The sequence below is a fragment of the Bos indicus genome, chromosome X, assembly GCF_029378745.1.
Source record: "Bos indicus isolate NIAB-ARS_2022 breed Sahiwal x Tharparkar chromosome X, NIAB-ARS_B.indTharparkar_mat_pri_1.0, whole genome shotgun sequence".
In the NCBI taxonomy this organism is placed as follows: Eukaryota; Metazoa; Chordata; class Mammalia; order Artiodactyla; family Bovidae; genus Bos; species Bos indicus.
Window position 1 is genome coordinate 20,320,436 of NC_091789.1, and position 19,131 is coordinate 20,339,566.

Here is a 19,131-nt window from a genome sequence, read left to right on the forward strand (position 1 = left end):
AGACCACTCAGGATTTCTAGTTTCATCCATTCAAAAGGTTGCTGCATTTCTGCCTTCCCCTCCACCCCGCCCAGTTCCATGCTCTGTCCCACATGCAGTATAGGGCCTGTCATTTCAGTTAGGGTAGTAGCCTTTGTTACATCTATTTGATACAGAGTTCTCCAGAGATTTTTTTTTTTAATTTTATTTTATTTTTAAACTTTACAATATTGTATTAGTTTTGCCAAATATCGAAATGAATCCGCCACAGATATACCCGCATTCCCCATCCTGAACCCTCCTCCCTCCTCCCTCCCCCTGCCTCCCTCTGGGTCGTCCCAGTGCACCAGCCCCAAGCATCCAGTACCGTGCATCGAACCTGGACTGGCGACTCGTTTCATACATGATATTATACATGTTTCAATGCTATTCTCCCAAATCTCCCCACCCTCTCCCTCTCCCACAGAGTCCATAAGACTGATCTATACATCGGTGTCTCTTTTGCTGTCTCGTACACCGGGTTATTGTTACCATCTTTCTAAATTCCATATAAATGTGTTAGTATACTGTATTTATTTTAATTGGAGGCTAATTACTTTACAATATTGTACTGGTTTTGCCACACATCAACAGGAATCTGCCACGGGTGTACACATGTTCCCATCCTGAACCCCCCTCCCACCTCCCTCCCCATACCATCCCTCTGGGTCATCCCAGTGCGCCAGCCCCGAGCATCCTGTATCGTGCATCGAACCTGGACTGGCGATTCATTTCACATGTGATAATTTACAGGTTTCGATGCCATTCTCCTAAATCATCCCACCCTTGCCCTCTCCCGCAAAGAGTCCAAAAGACTGTTCTATACATCTGTATCTCTTTTGCTGTCTCGCATATAGGGTTATCATTACCATCTTTCTAAATTCCATATATATGTGTTAGTATACTGTATTGGTGTTTTTCTTTCTGACTTACTTCACTCTGTATAATAGGCTCCAGTTTCATCCACCTCATTAGAACTGATTCAAATGCATTCTTTTTAACAGCTGAGTAATACTCCATTGTGTATATGTACCTCAGCTTTCTTATCCATTCTTCTGCTGATGGACATCTAGGTTGCTTCCATGTCCTGGCTATTATAAACAGTGCTGCGATGAACATTGGGGTACACGTGTCTCTTTCAATTCTGGTTTCCTCGGTGTGTATGCCCAGCAGTGGGATTGCTGGATCATGAGGCAGTTCTATTTCCAGTTTTTTTAAGGAATCTCCACACTGTTCTCCATAGTGGCTGTACTAGTTTGCATTCCCACCAACAGTGTAAGAGGGTTCCCTTTTCTCCACACCCTCTCCAGCATTTATTGCTTGTAGACTTTTGGATAGCAGCCATTCTGACTGGTGTGGAATGGTACCTCATTGTGGTTTTGATTTGCATTTCTCTGATAATGAGTGATGTTGAGCATCTTTTCATGTGTTTGTTAGCCATCTGTATGTCTTCTTTGGAGAAATGTCTGCTTAGTTCTTTGGCCCATTTTTTGATTGGGTCGTTTATTTTTCTGGAATTGAGCTGCAGGAGTTGCTTGTATATTTTTGAGATTAATTCTTTGTCCATTGCTTCATTTGCTATTATTTTCTCCCATTCTGAAGGCTGTCTTTTCACCTTGCTTAAAGTTTCCTTTGTTGTGCAGAAGCTTTTAATTTTAATTAGGTTCCATTTGTTTATTTTTGCTTTTATTTCCAATATTCTGGGAGGTGGGTCATAGAGGATCCTGCTGTGACTTATGTCGGAGAGTGTTTTGCCTATGTTCTCCTCCAGGAGTTTTATAGTTTCTGGTATTATGTTTAGATCTTTAATCCATTTAGAGTTTATTTTTGTGTATAATGTTAGAAAGTGTTCTAGTTTCATTCTTTTACAAGTGGTTGACTTGTAAAAACTGACTGAAGTGGTTGACTTCATTGATATTCCTAAGTATTTTATTCTTTTCGTTGCAGTGGTGAATGGAATTGTTTTCTTAATTTCTCTTTCTGATTTCTCATTGTTAGTGTATAGGAATGCAAGGGATTTCTGTGTGTTGATTTTATATCCTGCAGCTTTACTATATTCATTGATTAGCTCTAGTAATTTTCTCATGGAGTCATTAGGCTTTTCTATGTAGAGGATCATGTCATCTGCAAACAGTGAGAGTTTTACTTCTTCTTTTCCAGTCTGGATTCCTTTTATTTCTTTTTCTGCTCTGATTGCTATGGCCAAAACTTCCAAAACTATGTTGAATATTAGTGGTGAGAGTGGGCACCCTTGTCTTGTTCCTGACTTTAGGGGAAATGCTTTCAATTTTTCACCATTGAGGATAGTGTTTGCTGTGGGTTTGTCCTATATAACTTTTATTGTGTTGAGGTATGTTCCTTCTATTCCTGCTTTCTGGAGAGTTTTTATCATAAATGGACATTGAATTTTGTCAAAGGTTTTCTCTGCATCTATTGAAATAATCATATGGCTTTTATTTTTCGATTTGTTAATGTGGTGTATTACATTGATTGATTTGTGGATATTGAAGAATCCTTACATCCCTGGGGTAAAGCCCACTTGGTCATGGTGTATGATCTTTTTAATGTGTTGTTGGATTCTGATTGCTAGAATTTTGTTAAGGATTTTTGCATCTATGTTCATCAGTGATATAGGCCTGTAGTGTTTTTTTTTTGTGGGATCTTTGTCAGGTTTTGATATTAGGGTGATGGTGGCCTCATAGAATAAGTTTGGAAGTTTACCTTCCTCTGCAATTTTCTGGAAGAGTTTGAGTAGAATAGCTGTTAGCTCTTCTCTAAATTTTTGGTAGAATTCAGCTGTGAAGCCGTCTGGACCGGGGCTTTTGTTTGCTGGAAGATTTCTGATTACAGTTTCAATTTCAGTGCTTGTGATGGGTCTGTTCAGATTTTCTATTTCTTCCTGGTTCAGTTTTGGGAAGTTGTACTTTTCTAAGAATTTATCCATTTCTTCCAAGTTGTCCATTTTATTGGCATATAATTGCTGATAGTAGTCTCTTATGATCCTTTGTATTTCTGTGTTGTCTGTTGTGATCTCTCCATTTTCACTTATAATTTTATTGATTTGGTTTTTCTCCTTTGTTTCTTGATGAGTCTGGCTAATGGTTTGTCAATTTTGTTTATCCTCTCAAAGATCCAGCTTTTGGCTTTGTTCATTTTTGCTGTGGTCTCTTTTGTTTCTTTTGCATTTATTTCTGCCCTGATTTTTAAGATTTATTTCCTTCTACTAACCCTGGGGTTCTTCATTTCTTCCTTTTCTAGTTGCTTTAGGTGTAGAGTTAGATTATTTGTCTTTTTTCTTGTTTCTTGAGGTATGCCTGTATTGCTATGAGCCTTCCCCTTAGCACTGCTTTTACAGTGTCCCACAGGTTTTGGGTTGTTGTGTTTTCATTTTCATTCATTTCTATGCATATTTTGATTTCTTTTTTTATTTCCTCTGTGATTTGTTGGTTATTCAGCAGCGTGTTGTTCAGCGTCCATATGTTGGAATTTTTAATAGTTTTTCTCCTGTAATTGAGATCTAATCTTACTGCATTGTGGTCAGAAAAGATGCTTGGAATGATTTCAATTTTTTTGAATTTACCAAGGCTAGATTTATGGCCCAGGATGTGATCTGTCCTGGAGACGGTTCTGTATTCACTTGAGAAAAAGGTGAAATTCATTGTTTTGGGGTGAAATGTCCCTAGATATCAATTAGGTCTAGCTGGTCTGTTGTATCATTTAATGAAAGTTTGTGTTTCCTTGTTAATTTTCTGTTTAGTTGATCTATCCATAGGTGTGAGTGGGGTATTAAAGTCTCCCACTACTATTGTGTTACTGTTAATTTCCCCTTTCATACATTTGTCTTACATATTGTGGTGCTCCTATGTTGGGTGCATATATATTTGTAATTGTTATATCTTCTTCTTGGATTGATCCTTTGATCATTATGCAGTATCCATCTTTGTCTCTTTTCACAGCCTTTGTTTTAAAGTCTATTTTATCTGATATGAGTATTGCTACTCCTGCTTTCTTTTGGTCTCTATTTGTGTGGAATATCTTTTTCCAGCCCTTCACTTTCAATCTGTATGTGTCCCTTGTTTTGAGGTGGGTCTCTTGTAGACAATATATATAGGGGTCTTGTTTTTGTATCCATTCAGCCAGTCTTTGTCTTTTGGTTGGGGCATTCAACCCATTTACATTTAAGGTAATTATTGATAAGTATAGTCCCGTTGCCATTTACTTTGTTGTTTTGGGTTTGAGTTGATACCCCCTTTCTGTGTTTTCTGTCTAGAGAAGATCCTTTAGCATTTGTTGGAGAGCTGGTTTGGTGGTGCTGAATTCTCTCAGCTTTTGCTTGTCTGTAAAAGCTTTTGATTTCTCCTTCATATTTGAAGGAGATCGTTGCTTGGTACAGTAATCTGGGCTCTAGGTTATTTTCTTTTATCACTTTAAGTATGTCCTGCCATTCCCTCTTGGCCTGAAGAGTTTCTGTAGAAAGATCAGCTGTTATCCTTATGGGAATCCCCTTGTGTGTTATTTGTTGTTTTTCCCTTGCTGCTTTTAATATTTGTCAGAGATTTTTAAATATATTAAACCCTAGATAGAAAATATGAAGCCTGGCACCCCATTCCAGTACTCTTGCCTGGAAAATCCCATGGATGGAGGAGCCTGGTAGGCTGTAATCCATGGGGTCGCTGAGTCGGACACGACTGAGTGACTTCACTTTCACTTTTCACTTTCATGTATTGGAGAAGGCAATGGCAACCCACTCCAGTGTTCTTGCTTGGAGAATCCCAGGGACGGGGGAGCCTGGTGGGCTGCCGTCTATGGGGTCGCACAGAGTCGGACACGACTGAAGCAACTTAGCTTAGCTTAGCTTAAAGATATTAAACCCTAAAGAGTGAACAAGTAGGACAGCTTTTTAGAAATGTTTAATCTGAATTTGATCAATTTCATCAGTTATAGTGGTAGTCAGAGATCCTTCCCTGTTTCTCTCAGCTGCCAGCTATGATCAACTCTTCCATTTTAAGGTTAAAGTCCTGGCGTTACTATCAGCCCCAGCCTTTATCCAGAAGGGTTGTTTTCAAACTTTTTTTTAAATGATAAAATCCTGTCCTCAAATAAAGCTTTAGGTCTTACCACAGTCAGTTCGGTCGTGTCCGACTCTTTGTGACCCCATGAATCACAGCACGCCAGGCCTCCCTGTCCATCACCAACTCCCAGAGTTCACCCAAACTCATGTCTGTTGAGTCGGTGTTGCCATCCAGCCATCTCATCCTCTGTCGTCCCCTTCTCCTCCTGCCCCCAGTCCCTCCCAGCATCAGTCTTTTCCAATGAGTCAACTCTTCGCGTGAGGTGGACAAAGTATTGGAGTTTCAGCTTTAGCATCAGTCCTTCCAGAGAACACCCAGGACTGATCTCCTTTAGAATGGACTGGTTGGATCTCCTTGCAGTCCAAGGGACTCTCAAGAGTCTTCTCCAACACCACAGTTCAAAAGCATCAATTCTTTGGGGCTTAGCCTTCTTCATAGTCCAACTCTCACATCCATACATGACCACTGGAAAAACCATAGCCTTGACTAGGTGGACCTTTGTTGGCAAAGTAATGTCTCTGCTTTTTAATATGCTGTCTAGGTTGGTCATAACTTTCCTTCCAATGAGTAAGCGTCTTTTAATTTCATGGCTGCAATCACCATCTGCAGTGATTTTGGAGCCCCCAAAAAAAGTCTGACACTGTTTCCACTGTTTCCCCATCTATTTCCCATGAAGTGATGGGACCAGATGCCGTGATCTTCCTTTTCTGAATGTTGAACTCTAAGCCAACTTTTTCACTCTCCTCTTTCACTTTCATCAAGAGGCTTTTTAGTTCCTCTTCACTGTCTGCCGTAACTGAGGTGTCATCTGCATATCTGAGGTTATTGATATTTCTCCTGGCAATCTTGATTCCAGCTTGTGCTTCTTCCAGCCCAGCGTATCTCATGATGTACTCTGCATAGAAGTTAAATAAGCAGGGTGACAATATACAGCCTTGACGTACTCCTTTTCCTATTTGGAACCAGTCTGTTGTTCCATGTCCAGTTCTAACTGTTGCTTCCTGACCTACATATAGGTTTCTCAAGAGGCAGGTCAGGTGGTCTGGTATTCCCATCTCTTTCAGAATTTTCCACAGTTTATTGTGATCCACAGAGTCAAAGGCTTTGGCATAGTCAATAAAGCAGAAATAGATGTTTTTCTGGAACTCTCTTGCTTTTTCGATGATCCAGCGGATGTTGGCAATTTGATCTCTGGTTCCTCTGCCTTTTCTAAAACCAGCTTGAACATCTGGAAGTTCACGATTCACATATTGCTGAAGCCTGGCATGGAGAATTTTGAGCATTACTTTCCTAGCGTGTGAGATGAGTGCAATTGTGTGGTAGTTTGAGCATTCTTTGGCATTGCCTTTCTTTGGGATTGGAATGAAAACTGACCTTTTCCAGTCCTGTGGCCACTGCTGAGTTTTCCAACTTTGCTGGCATATTGAGTGCAGTGCTTTCACAGCATCATCTTTCAGGATTTGAAATAGCTCAACTGGAATTCCATCACCTCCACTAGCTTTGTTCATAGTGATGCTTACTAAGGCCCACTTGACTTCACATTCCAGGATGTCTGGGTCTAGATGAGTGATCACACCATCGTGAATATCTGGGTCGTCAAGGTCTTTTTTGTACAGTTCTTCTGTGTATTCTGGCCACCTCTTCTTAATATCTTCTGCTTCTGTTAGGTCCATACCATTTCTGTCTTTATCAAGCCCATCTTTGCATGAAATGTTCCATTGGTATCTCTAATTTTCTTGAAGACATCTCTAGTCTTTCCCATTCTGTTGTTTTCTGCTATTTCTTTGCATTGATTGCTGAGGAAGGCTTTCTTGTCTCTTCTTGCTGTTGTTTGGAACTCTGCATTCAGATGCTTGTATCTCCTTTTCTCCTTTGCTTTTCACTTCTCTTCTTTTCACAGCTATTTGTAAGGCCTCCACAGACAGCCATTTTGCTTTTTTGCATTTCTTTTCCATGGGGATGGTCTTGATCCCTGTCTCCTGTACAATGTCACGAATCTCCGTCCATAGTTCATCCAGTACTCTATCAGATCTAGTCCCTTAAATCTATTTCTCACTTCCACTGTATAATCATAAGGGATTTGATTTAGGTCATACCTGAATGGTCTAATGGTTTTCCCCACTTTCTTCAGTTTAAATCTGAATTTGGCAATAAGGAGCTCATGATCTGAGCCACAGTCAGCTCCCAGTCTTATTTTTGCTGACTTGTATAGATCTTCTCCATCTTTGACTGCAAGGAATATAATCAATCTGTTTTTGGTGTTGACCATCTGGTGATGTCCATGTGTAGAGTCTTCGCTTGTGTTGTTGGAAGAGGGTGTTTGCTATGACCAGTGCGTTCTCTTGGCAAAACTCTATTCGTCTTTGCCCTGCTTCATTCCATATTCCAAGGCCAAATTTGCCTGTTACCCCAGGTGTTTCTTGACTTCCTACTTTTGCATTCCAGTCCCCTATAATGAAAAGGACATCTTTTTTGGGTATTAGTTCTAGAAGGTCTTGTAGGTCTTCATAGAACCATTCAACTTCAGCTTCTTCAGCGTTACTGGTTGGGGCATAGACTTGGATTACCGTGATATTGAATGGTTTGCCTTGGAAACGAACAGAGATCATTCTGTCGTTTTTGAGACTGCATCCAAGTACTGCATTTCAGACTCTTTTGTTGACCATGATGGCTACTCCATTTCTTCTAAGAATTCCTGCCCGCAGTAATAGATACAATGGTCATCTGAGTTAAATTCACCCATTCCAGTCCATTTTAGTTCGCTGATTCCTAGAATGTCGACATTCACTCTTGCCATCTCCTGTTTGACCACTTCCAATTTGCCTTGATTCATGGACCTGACATTCCAGGTTCCTATGCAATATTGCTCTTTACAGCATCAGACCTTGCTTCTATCACCAGTCACATCCACAGTAGAGAACACCAAACCAGAACTGCCTTGGCTCATGTAGGAGGCTGCAACTCTTCTCCTCCAAGGAGCCCTAGGGCAGTTGAAAAGCTCTGTTTAAGGAGCCAAGGTTTTTGCTCTGTGCCCTTTCACAGGTCTTGCTTTTATTTTTCCACAGAAACAGACACTGGATTGTTTACGGACATACACAGAAAAGCTAAAAACATCCTCCCATCAACTGAGTTGGAAATGCTGGCCAGGTGAAACTTGGCCTATCAGATACATTTTTTGCCCTTACCACTTCCACTGTAGTTTGCAGCCCTGACAAACTTTGTCAGTAAGAAAACTTCAGTAGAAACTATGTGTACAAGACTGTATTCTTAAAATGGAACATTTTAGTTTAAGTCCTGTGAAGGCATATTTGAAGTGGTTTTCTGATATTAACAATTCCCTGGATGACATCTTTGACTAAAACGTAACATCTTTGGGTTTTCTTTGAGAGCAGTGAACTTCTCAAGTGAGTTAATGAAATAGAATGCATTAAGTTCTGCTTCACTGTGACAGAAATCTGTGGCATTGATTTTAAAGTAATAGCTCAACGGTCACGATGTTGTGGTGTCTTATGATGTGTTGATGTGTTTTCCTTTCTTTTATTCATTCATTCAGCCCTTCTGTGGACTGGATCAGGAATATAAGAGTGAGCAAAACAAAAAGAATGACACATTTTGGTTTAATAGTCTTCAAGGGTAGGACATCCCTGGATTATTTTCCCTTCTGCAAATGAGGAAGCTAAAGCTTGATTTTCCTTTTTAAAATAAATTGCCCAGCATTGAGTAGACCAGTATGGGTTCAGGGGTGCAAACCAAAGTCGCCATCTCCAGTTTGCTCCTTGAGCTGGTGAATTATGTCACCTCCATATGAGCATGTGCAGCTGTGTCTGGGACCCAAATGCCCCCAAAATGAAAACAAATGTAACTGTATTTCACATTCTTGTTTTTAAAAGTTATTTGGAAAAACTGGACAGTTAAGGAAAATGGACTTTGCAGTTTCCACATGAGGATATATTTTATGTTTCTTTAATGATAATGTATCCTGTTTTATGTTTAGCACAGCATTTTTCACAGGTAAGCTTTATAATTGAAGAACTTGAATTTGTTCTCTTTGGCTGCCCAATAGGTATGGAATTACTTGGAACAAAAACTTGAATACAATGTAATTCTTAATGCATACTTGAGCTGGGTATTCTCTGTGTTAGTTTTTGTAGTAGAGATTATTTTGTCAATTAAGGAAGCATTAATTTGACTTCTAGGAAATATTTATATGATTGACATATGGTCACTTTCATTATCGATTTGGCAGTTTTTAATATTCACAAAACAAAATTTGTAAGAGTAGTAGTCATGGTGATTTGATTCGTACCATGTCTATTCATGTGACCTCTCTTCTTGGTGCACTAGTAGTAAGCAGGAAAAGCAGCCCAGATGGGTCACACAGGCTTAAAGACTTTGGAAATCTTCTGTCTAGAGCCAAGGTCTCAAGCTGGTGGGCTGGATCTGGCACACAGAGGTGTTCTTTTAAAATTTTAAGTGAATTGCCAATCATTTAGAAATTGAGAGATTTCACATTTTTTAAAAAAATCCAGATTTTCATCTTCTCTTGAAATATCAGAAGATCTGGCAGCATCGAGCCTGCATTCCTGTTGAGCAATGCTAGGCTGGAGCCAAATAGCTGCTGTATCTTTAGATAGAACATGAGCTCTGAAACTTGCCACAGTGTCCACCACTCTGTTATCTCCTTGACACTAAGGACAAGGGTCGGGTGCCATTATCTGAATGTCTTACTATTTTGTAAGACCTGCTTGGCTTTTACACACATGTGACTTTTCAACCCCAGGTCTATTGCGCTATTGCGACTACAAAGTTAGAGCCATCCTTCCTCTCAAAATAGCAGTGTGTGAATTTTCAAGTGCATACTAGGTGATGCTCATTTGAAGGGAATACCTTAAAAGGGTTGAGGGTAAACATCTGATAGGAGGGGTAACTTCTGATGGGACCTGATTCAGAGCAGGAGCATCAGTACCACATCTTTGTTTTGGCATGTGAACTTTTAGTTGTGGATCTCACTCTGTGACTGGGGATCGAACCCAGGCCCCCTGCACTGGGCAAGTGAATTCCTAGCCATTGGACCATGAGGAAGCCCCATCTTTTATTTTATATCTTGTTTTTTAAACTAAGTGCTTCTGTTGAAAGAGCGAGATATGTTAAAGGTCACAAATCATGAAGTAGAAATTGAAGCTTTGAATTTTATAATTACAGGATATATTTATGAGACTCTTATAGAAACTTCTAAAGAAGACCACAGAAAATAGTGTAATTATCAAATCCCTGGAAATATGATAACCTTGTAAACTATACGGTGATCAAACTCTGGGGACTGCCCTGGTGGTCCAGTGGTTGGGACTCCATGCTACACTGCTCTGGCCCCAAGTTCAATCCCTGGTTGGGGAATTAAGATCCTGCAAACTGTGCCACATGGCCACAAAAAACAATTGATAGATCTCAGAAAGGAAGAGGTCAATGGAATCAAATAGATAAAAATGGACTGACAGACTAGATCTTAAGCATTCTCACCACACAGAGACAGAGTGGTAACTGAGGTGCTGACTTGATAGCAATAGTCTTTTCACAGGGTATGCATGTCAAGCCATCACGTTGTATTGTATACCTTAAATATGTACAGTTTTTGTCATTGTGCTTCAGTAGAGCTGGGGCAAAATATTGAAAAGGGAAACAGGCCAGGAAGAGTTGGTAGTAAATATGACAGGATAATTGGTTTCCATATTGTGCACGGAGTTCATATAGATTGTAAGGCCTGACATATCAGAGAGTCTCCATCTCTGTTGGCTAAATGAATTCTCCAGTAGGGAGATGGGTAAAAGACATTCACGTTCTATCACAAAGTAAATGAACACATGGAAAAATGTTCAGCATCACAGATGTGCAAAGATGAGCATATTCAAATAGCAACGAGGTACATTTCTCATCTGTTAAGTCAACAAAAACAAAAAGAAAACCTGATGCTACTATGGTTACCTTGGAACCAGTAAACACTTACTCATTGCTGGTAACATTGTAAGTTGGTAAAAAGCTTTTTTGGAACATTATTTGGCAATATATGGCAAAAGTCATAAAGATTGGTACCCCTTGATCCAGTAATCCTATCTGGGGGAAATGTGTCCTAAGAAACAAGCTGTTCTAAGAAAAGAAAAAAGCTGTATGTTATGGATATTCATCACAGTGTTGTTTATAAGGACAAAAATTAGAATTTAAACATCCAGCATTAGAGAAATGGTTCATTTATTCAACAAATAGTTTTAGATAAATAATTATGATACTTCTAAGTAGTGGAATTCCATGTATCTGTTCAAAATTAAAATTTTGACACTTGCAAAGCAGTATGAAAGAATTTGTATAATACAACCTGATTAAAAATGTAGAATGCAAAATGGTATATCTGCTGTAGTTATAACCTTGTCAAGTGACATGTACATATGGAGAAGAACTAGAAGGCACCTGGACAAATGTAAGTAGCACTCTGAGTTTTATTTGTGTTGTTATCCTGTTGGGACACGTTAGACGTTGAGAGTCTTCAGCTTTTACCTCTTAAGTCAACGCCATATCACAAGCAGTGATGTGTCCATTGATCACACAGTAGGTGTTTAGTACATAATTGTGAAACACAGTGAAGACTCCTGCCCAGCACCTGAGTGCCAAGCTCTGATAGTCTGGTTCCTTCTTGCTTGCTTCATTCCACCATCCCAGGCCTCCCCCTTTTCTTCCTGTGGTCTGTGGCAAGGCATCTTGGTGTCCCACGTGACAAGGTGTAACTGTCTGTCTCAGAGCTTCCCATTGGTGTGCAGCAGGCCCGGGGGTGGACCTTCACGTGTCTGGATTCTGTGTTCACTGCAGGGGAGCCATGATGAAGGGCAGCACCCGTTTCAGCTCCTGGTTTCCATCAAAGAAGCAGCTAAACCCCACCTCAGTGTCCTGAGCTTCTCACAGCGCCCCCTCCCCTCCAGCTGTGTTCCCGTCTCCCTGCTCTCAGTATACTTTTCTCCTTTAATTAGGTCAGTTACTTCATGTCTGTTTTTCTTTTTTGACATGGTTTCCTCTGGCTGTAGGGCCACATATTTTCCCCATATGTCATTGCCTCTGGAGCTTCGTGTTGCAATCGTTTTTCAAGGGGAACAGAGAGCACACTGCTGAGGGGGGCTGCTGTTGACTCTTTGCCTGCCCTTTGCCGGCATGAGCATTCCTATTTCTTTTGGGCCTCGTTCTGTTTGGTTTCATAGTCTTCATCGTCAGTTATGTTTGGACTGAAAGATACTTAAGTAAAAATAACGGTAAAGTCAGAGAGATGTCTGGCAAAGGTGCAGCACATTTGTTAAGGTTGCTGGTTTATTTATCTCCCCTGTCTCCATGGTGACTAAATCCAGGGCTGGGATTTAATGGACTTAATTTTGACCTCTTGTACATCTCTTGACTTTCCCAGCCTCTGATATAGAGAGAATTCATTTTTACCATAAGAGAGAAACTGCCTCACTTAGAGAAAGTGTCCGAATTGGACTCTGGAAAAGTGGTATCTCCAGAGTCTTCGATTCTTCTGCCATGTTCAATCAGAGTTCATGGAGCACTTGTAGAGAAAGTGAAGTCTTTTAGATAAACATACACATACACACGTAAACATGTGCAACATTACCATTGGCCCCAGGAAATACTTTTTTTCAATTAAAATAAAGTATTGTTAATGTGAATTAACTTTCAGTGAGAACTTTTTAAAAGTGAATCTTTTCTAAGAATATTAAATCAATTGGAACATTGATTGGATATTATAATTTTTTATTTTAAAAAAGTATCTCCTTTATCTATTACATCATTCCAAGTCTCCATGCATAGAAATGTTGAAACCATATTTCAGAGTTCAAATGTATTAAACTAGAAAGGTTAGATTTGACTGGGATTCCCACAGAAGAAGTCAGGTTTGGACATTGGAATTCAAATCTAGTGCTCTGTCCATACCCAAATGATGTGAAATGAAAACATGGATCTCTGAACAGTGAGGTAGGTAGAGTCAAACCATCTTGAACTTGAAGTTGGTTCAAATCATTTCGTAAAACTTTTTATCCTCTTCTGTATGACACTTTGAGACTTACAAGAAAGATACTTCAGTTTTAGGAAATTTAATAATATATCACAAATCGAGTCAGTGCCATATTTAATGCTAGTGTATAGTGTGTTAGTTTACTCATGGATAATTTATCTATTTGCAAGTCCTTTCATCTTCTCTAGGAACAAACTCACATGTGTTAATTTTCTTTAAAACCAAGCAAAGGAATTAGTAAATGATTCATGAGGACTGTACAAAGACTGAGACAAGATAAGCGACTTAAGTGCCCTTACATCCTTATTCCTCAATAAAATATTAGTGTTAAAGTCTGTCATCAAGTTCAGTTCAAGTCTGATAGGAACTTGTGAATACTTAATGTTTTTATTACAATTGTTTAACATCATAAAACTCAATGGATATGGAAGTTGTTTTAAGGTTTTCTCCATCATCAACTCTTCTATTAATAGTACAGAGACTTGAGAAGCCAACAACAGATGTTCACTGGTGAAAGAAATCCATACTTGTGAGACGAATGTTGGATACTCATAAGTTCTGGGGTTGAAACCTTGCTCAAGTGTCTTACAACTGTGAAGTTAGAAAATTTATGAGATTAAGATCATAGTCATATACATTTTATTATGGTCAGTACAGTAAGCATAGCTGAGGTCAAAGCTTTTACAGAAGTTAAAACGTCAAGGCCGAAAGCTGTTAACAGTGCTTGCGGAAGCATAGCAAGCACTTTTATCCTCATCACTATCCACATCCACATCATTATCATCATGTTATCCTTGTGTGTTGAAAGCCTACTGTGGAGAACTGTGCTTATTTCCTCATGTCTTTAATTTTTAATGTTTTACTTTGGTTTTAATAGGTCTAAGGATGAAATCAATTTAAATTTAAAAAGGATGACGTATATTAAAATGTGTTTAGGATAATAGTCTCATTCTGCTGTCCTATCAGCCAGATAATTCCTTCTTTGTATAGCATGTCTCACTGAAGGATCTCCATCTGATGGGTGAACATTTAGTTTCTGTACCAGTTCTTCACCTAAGTAGGAAAGCAGTGGTCCTTAGGTAGTTTGGTGAGAATTTGTGGTCTTTCCAAGACTATGGAAACCTCTTAATCCACATGATATGTGTGTGTTATGACCATTTTTATACCTGCTTTGTGCATGCCTGCTAAGTTGCTTCAATCGTGTCCAACTCTTTACGACCCTGTGGACTGTGGCCTGCCAGCCTTCTCTGTCCATGGGATTCTCTAGGCAGGGATACTGGAGTGGGTTGCCATTTCCTCCTCCAGGGGATCTTCCCAATCCACATCTCTTATGTCTCCTACACTGGCAGGAGGATTCTTTACCACTAGTGCCACCTGGAAAGCCCATACTTGATTCGGGGGTATGAATTAATAATTCCCTAAGATATTCCAAGTGTTTCTTTCCCAGAACCAGTGGAGTTTTTCTGTGGATTCTGGTGAGGAGTTTGTATGTAGTATCAGTGTACGTGGCTAGGGGATTCCTGATCCATAGTGTGTTATTCACTAAAGTAGGCTCAGATGCTCACTGAGAGCAACCTGCAGGTGTCCATATAATACACTTCACCCTCAGATGCTGCAGCGTGCATATCATTATGTGGTTGCAATTTTGAAATTCTTAGACCTGCTATCAGATTTGCTAAGATTCTGACACTTACTTTGGTGGTGGCTAGGAAAAGATGTAAGTTGAATGTGAAATAAGCTCCATTTTCAGACTCGGGGGACTTTTTGTTTATTTTTCACCACCAGCAAGTGAAAAGCACTTTATATTGCTGCCCTTTATCTCCCACATTACATGGTCACGTTATTTGTAGTGTTGAAACTTGAAAGGCCCGTGTAGGAAATAAGAATTGAGGGTCTTGTTTATAGGTGTAAAACTGGAGAATTGGTGTTGAGGATAGTGGGGCAGGAGGTTTGAGTTAAATACTATAAGTGATGAGGAAAGGGATTCCAAAACAGGAAGTTACCAGCATGGTAGCATTATATAAAATCTTGAGAGGGTTCCGTGGCTCTTTATATTACCTAAGGATGGTAGATTTTATAAACACTGACCACAAATAGAGGGTCCTTCTAACCTATTGGTTTTCACATTATATTCCATGGAACCCTATAACTCATAGAAATGTTTCAGAGGTTTCACCAACATTTAAATTAGATTTTTAAAGTGCATCGAACTATTTTAAAGACAATAAAAAAGCAACAGACACCCTCAACTGTGTTTCATAGAAAATTTTGACATACACGAGAACACTTACTGAATGACTTTAAAGTAAGTAAAGGTTATTAATGTCAGCTTAAAATAAAATTTTGAATAACACTTATCTGTCATCCATCAAAGTCAGGATAATATTTCTGTTGTGGGAATAAAGACAAAAGGTCTTCAGTGAGACCATTACACTAAAGCCATGTGTTAGGGCATCGGCCTGCAAAAGCTGAAGTTACATTTTGGTTTCCAGTTACCGTGAGCACTTATCCATCTGTTATATTTAGATTTTTTTTTTCTAGTACCTTTAGGAATCTGGAAACAGATGAGTATTGCTTTCAACTTGAAACCACCATAAAAGGGGAGAGGTAGTCAAGAGGCTGGAGGCGGGCTCCAGTGTCATCCCTCAGATGGGGCCGTGTGAATGGATTAGGGAACCTTGCGAAAGCTCTCTGTCTTGGCCCATAGCTCAAAGTGTTCAACACAAGTCTGAAAATGTATGGGTGCAATAGTATAGTTCGTGAGGAGATTTTCAGGGCTGCTTTGATGATGCTCGAAAAGCCTTACAGTGGCTCTGGCTTCTTTCTTTCACTTGGAGGACGCCGTACTCACTTTGCTCCTTTCGTTCTGGGTTGGACCCCATTCTCTGCCTGTAGTCTAAGCCAGTACCTGCCTTGTTTATCACTGAAGTTGATTTGTTTTTAAGTGTTTGCTTATCTATTTTTATTTTCTGCTAAAATTTTATTATGAAGATTTCCAATTTGCAATGATGGTGTGAAGAACACCTGTATCCCCAGCCTCTGGAGTGTCCCATCAGCATTTGACTCTGCTTGTCTGATGACATATCTAGTCATCCCTCTGTCTGTATCTGTCAGTCCAAATGACTTCGGGATGCATTTCCAAGAATATGTGGTAGATTTCACCAGTCAAGTAAGTTCATGTATTTTACATACTTTGAGTCTGGCTTTTCGAACAATATACAAATATGCCTAAAGTGGCATAGTGTCCCGTGAAAGAAGATGTCAAATAGATGCCCCACTTTTACTGGGCAAAAAAATGAGGAGCCTTATTTTAAAAGTCGCACATTTTCTGGAATTCTGGCGTGGAGTTGGAAAAGAATACTGGCTTATTTTTAAATCTGGACTTTTTTGTGACTCAGACATTGCTGACCCCTGATAGAGAAGGGGGGGTATGCTTGTAAATTTTGTTTTCATCGTTGAGACAGGAGCCAAATAACTTCCAGTTCTTACAGAGAGGCAGGATGTCATCTTTAAAAGTGTTTTAAAAAATACATCAGTGTTGGTCAGTCCAACAAAATCTGTTGCATTTGGAAAACAGGGAAACAATTAACTAAGGACTAAATTTGCTCTCTGCTAGATCCTGTCCCAAACCCTGGTGTCAAGGTGTTAAGTGCAAATTATTAAGAAACACTCTTGTTACAATTGGGAACACTGAGACTGGGATGGAGATGAGAGGTTTTCAGTGTGGCTTTTGCCCCCTTGATGTGGAAAGCATGCCCTCTGTCCTTGCAAAGCTGCATTGTTGTTCTTTTTATTCTCAATCCCAAGAATCCCATCCACACACTCTCCCTTGGCCCCAGGGTTGGCTGGGTATATTTCCTTCTGGAAGTCTTCCCTTGCACTCCTGAGTTAGCTGGCTGAAGAGCCCTTAAAAGCATTTCCAAGGAGTTGGGCCCCCTCCCTATAGGGGCTAATCCCTCAGTTTCCACTTCAGTTCCAGCTGCTGTTGCCTGGGTAGAAGCAGATCTCTTCGATGCTTCCAAGCTGTGAAGCTTCCAAGAAAAATTTAATGTTTAAGAATAAAAAGTTAGGATTGGGGATATGGGTAAAGAACTGGGTGGTTAGATATATCTTAAATGTGTCAGAAGAACATGGATTTTAAAAATTACCTATAGGGTGTTTTAAAAATTTAAGCAATGCCCTGAGACAGACACACTACTTCTTTGAAACCTATTAGAAGTCCTTAGCGCCATGAAAGGATAATGCCCTTTGGTCTTGGAAGAGACTTATTAGGTTGCAAAGGTTTTGATTCCTCTACTACTTACTTGCTCTTTGATCTGAGACTTTCATAAGCTCTGATAATAAAACGGATTTACTGTATATGGTGTAGTAGAGAGGTTTAAAACTGTGTCTAGTTTCTGTTATAATTCAAGTTTTTGAATAATTACTATTAACCTGATTTGATTTTGTTTGAAAACTGTTGTTTTGTATATGAATACTCTATATTCTGTCATTCATATGTACAGGGCCACCCTGGAGTAAACGACATGTCCACAAACAGTTTAGAAACTTCACTTCCTTACTGCAAAACAGATGTTCAAACCACGTAGAAATTGATCAGACTGTGTACCTAGTAGGAAGGTGGAAAGCTTCTAGATTTATGGGGACAGGTGACAGTATGAGCTTCTATTCTTAGTTTGCCCTTGCTCCCCTCTCTTAAGGCAAGACAGTTAATCTTTTTAACATCTCAGTTTATCCATCTGTAACACCTGTACTCTTCTTTCATGAAAACCGTACCTGGTTTATATTTGATAGCATTTGAGGACTTGATATAGAAAGTGGCATCAAGGCACAATTACTCTGTAGAAATTATTCGTATGTTGAATGATAATCTTGACAAATTACTAATTACTACATTTAGAAAGTTACAACTCTGGAGGGAATTGATATTTGATATTGTTGTCCTGTGTGTTCTAAGTTACCATCATAACAGTAGGAAAATAAACCCTGTTTTGGCTGTGTTACAAAGGGATTAACTCACTTCTTCAAGTGGTTACTAAATCTCCAGCCCTCTGACAACAAATAAAAAGTGCTCCTTGTTTTATTTAATTTTTCTGGGGAAAAAAAGTCTTCTGACCAACCTTGGCTTAATTTTTTCTTCTGTGGAGAGCTTTCCAAGTTGTTCTGTTTGTAAAGAATGAAGGATAAACCATACTTAAAGCAACTTAAAATTACCCTCTACAAATAGGCAGAGGAGTATGCTTTTGATTTTTAGATCAAAGCAAAGAACCAAGATTGTGTGGAACTTGTTTATTATATATTTGTTTCCTGCTACTTGTGCCTTTGCAAAGAATCAAATATTAACGAAATAGCAAGAGGATTAAATAATTAGACCCTAAGGAAAACTAGAATACTCGTATGCCTGTTTTCTAAATTCTGTGTCCTTGGAAGTTTTGGGCTAACATGAGAGAAAGAGGATCCTTGCTAGTCCTTTCGCAGTGTTCTGCTACTAGATTTTAGTGGTGTATAAATATGTGTGTGTCTACTATGAAATTGGTTAAGTCGTGTGAAAAATGAAATCCACTTGAAAAATTAAAAGACACTATCTACTTAGGTCCAAAGCCTGATTTTTATATATATTTTTCTTTTCCAGATTTTTTTATACTACTTTTCAGTTCATATAGTACTTGGACACACAGGATTTAATTTGGTTCTTTAAACAATCCTATAGGGAAGGCAGGTCAGGTATTCATGTCTCCATTTTACTGATGAGGAAGAAAAATTAAATTGGCTTGTGATCAGGTAAACGGGGTTTTTGATTCCATGTCTATTGCCCATTCATTGAGTTACAAAACAATGAAGCCAACCAAATGTTCACTGTTCTGTGCATTAAATGGAAGCTTAAAATGAATTTAACTTTTATAATGTTGTCTTCATGTACTTTGACAAACGTAACTTGTAATTGATTTTGCACTTGCTAAAAACTTTCCAAATTAAACGTCCTTTTTCACAGTT

The 19,131-nt window shown here is 39.2% G+C and overlaps 1 protein-coding gene across 1 annotated transcript in view; it reads left to right on the forward strand.

The window, feature by feature from the left end:
* FHL1 (four and a half LIM domains 1) overlaps nucleotides 1-19,131 on the forward strand; it is a 65,050-nt gene that overhangs the window by 24,063 nt on the left and 21,856 nt on the right. The gene's annotated exons all lie outside the window — the stretch shown is intronic.